The sequence below is a fragment of the Arachis hypogaea genome, chromosome 17 (assembly GCF_003086295.3).
Source record: "Arachis hypogaea cultivar Tifrunner chromosome 17, arahy.Tifrunner.gnm2.J5K5, whole genome shotgun sequence".
Taxonomy (NCBI): Eukaryota; Viridiplantae; Streptophyta; class Magnoliopsida; order Fabales; family Fabaceae; genus Arachis; species Arachis hypogaea.
This window is the reverse complement of record NC_092052.1, coordinates 68,898,964-68,900,953: the sequence shown is the minus strand read 5'-3', so window position 1 is coordinate 68,900,953 and position 1,990 is coordinate 68,898,964. Positions and strand designations below refer to the sequence as shown.

The window sequence follows — 1,990 nt, the reverse complement described above, 5'->3', positions numbered from 1 at the left end:
CCATTATTAAAGCCTTGTTGGGGCTTTTGATCCTTCCATGAGAAATTTGGATGATTTTTCCATGTTGAGTTATAGGTGTTTCCATAAGGTTCACCTAAATAATTTACCTCTGCTATTGCAGGGTTCTCAGGATCATAGGCTTCTTCTTCAGAAGATGCCTCTTGAGTACTGTCGGATGCAGCTTGCATTCCATGCAGACTCTGAGAAATCATATTGACTTGCTGAGTCAATATTTTATTCTGAGCCAATATGGCATTCAGAGTATCAACCTCAAGAACTCCCTTCTTCATAGGCATCCCATTACTCACAGGATTCCTTTCAGAAGTGTACATGAACTGGTTATTAGCAACCATGTCAATGAGTTCTTGAGCTTCTGCAGGCGTTTTCTTTAGGTGAATGGATCCACCTGCAGAAGTGTCTAGTGACATCTTTGATAGCTCAGATAAACCATCATAGAATATATCCAGGATGGTCCATTCTGAAAGCATGTCAGAAGGACACTTTTTGGTCAACTGTTTGTATCTTTCCCAAGCTTCATAGAGAGATTCACCTTCTTTCTGTCTGAAGGTTTGAACATCAGCTCTAAGCTTGCTCAGCTTTTGAGGAGGAAAGTACTTGGCTAAGAAAGCCGTGACCAGCTTATCCCAAGAGTTCAGGCTGTCTTTAGGTTGAGAATCCAACCATAATCTAGCTCTGTCTCTTACAGCAAAAGGGAAAAGCATGAGCCTGTAGACATCAGGATCTATTCCATTAGTCTTAACAGTATCACATATCTGCAAGAATTCAGTTAAGAACTGAAAAGGATCTTCAGATGGAAGTCCATGAAACTTGCAGTTCTGCTGCATCAGAGAAACTAACTGAGGTTTCAGCTCAAAGTTGTTTGCTCCAATGGCAGGAATGGAGATGCTTCTTCCATGTAAATTGGAATTAGGTGCAGTAAAGTCACCAAGCATCCTCCTTTCATTATTATTATTTTCGCCTGCCATCTCCTCTGCCTGTTCAAAAATTTCTGAAAGGTTTTCTCTAGATTGTTGTATTTTAGCTTCTCTTTAATTTTCTCTTCAGAGTCCTTTCAGGTTCTGGATCTGCTTCCACAAGAATGTTCTTATCCTTGCTCCTGCTCATAATACAAGGAAGAATGGACAGAAAAATGATAATAATAATAATAGAGATCCTTTATACCACAGTATAGGGATCCCTTTGTAAGTAGAAGAAGAGGGGAAGATAAAGGATGTGATGTAAAGGAAGAAACACAACTGTGAGGATTGGAATGTGAGATGAGATGTTAGGATATGAATGAATAAACAGAATGAAATGGGAGAGAAGGAGGGAATTTTCGAATTTTATTTTTGAAAAGGAGTTAGTGATTTTTGAAAATAGTTTTTGAAAAAGTTTAGTATTTTTTCGAATTTTTTTTTTATAAATTAAAATAATTAATAAATTAAAAAGAAATTTTGAAAAAGGGGAGAGATATTTTCGAAAAAATGAGAGAGAGAGAGTTAGTTAGGTAGTTTTGAAAAAGTTAAGAAACAAACAAAAAGTTAGTTAGTTAGTTGAAACAAATTTTGAAAAGATAAGAAGTTAGGAAGTTAGAAAAGATATTTTGAAAAGATATTTTTGAAAAAGATAAGATAAGAAGATATTTTTGAAAAGATATGGTTGAAATTAGTTTTGAAAAAGATTTGATTTTTAAAATCACAATTAATGACTTGATTCACAAGAAATCACAAGATATGATTCTAGAACTTAAAGTTTGAATTTTTCTTAACAAGCAAGTAACAAACTTCAAATTTTTGAACCAAAACATTAATTGTTTAAGTTATTTTCGAAAATTATGATTTAAAATGAGAAAAAGATTTTTGAAAAATATTTTTGGAATTTTCGAAAATAACTAAGAATTTTAAAAAAGATTTGATTTTTGAAAAAGATTTTGAAAAAGATAAGATTTTCAAATTTGAAAATTTGATTTGACTCATAAGAAACAACTTGA

The 1,990-nt window shown here is 33.2% G+C and overlaps 1 non-coding gene across 1 annotated transcript; it reads left to right on the top strand.

The window, feature by feature from the left end:
• The first annotated feature begins 482 nt into the window (after positions 1–482).
• On the top strand, positions 483–590 carry LOC112768287 (small nucleolar RNA R71). The gene has a single exon (XR_003185722.1). It is a non-coding gene; the product is annotated as a small nucleolar RNA R71 (small nucleolar RNA).
• Positions 591–1,990: the final 1,400 nt, after the last annotated feature.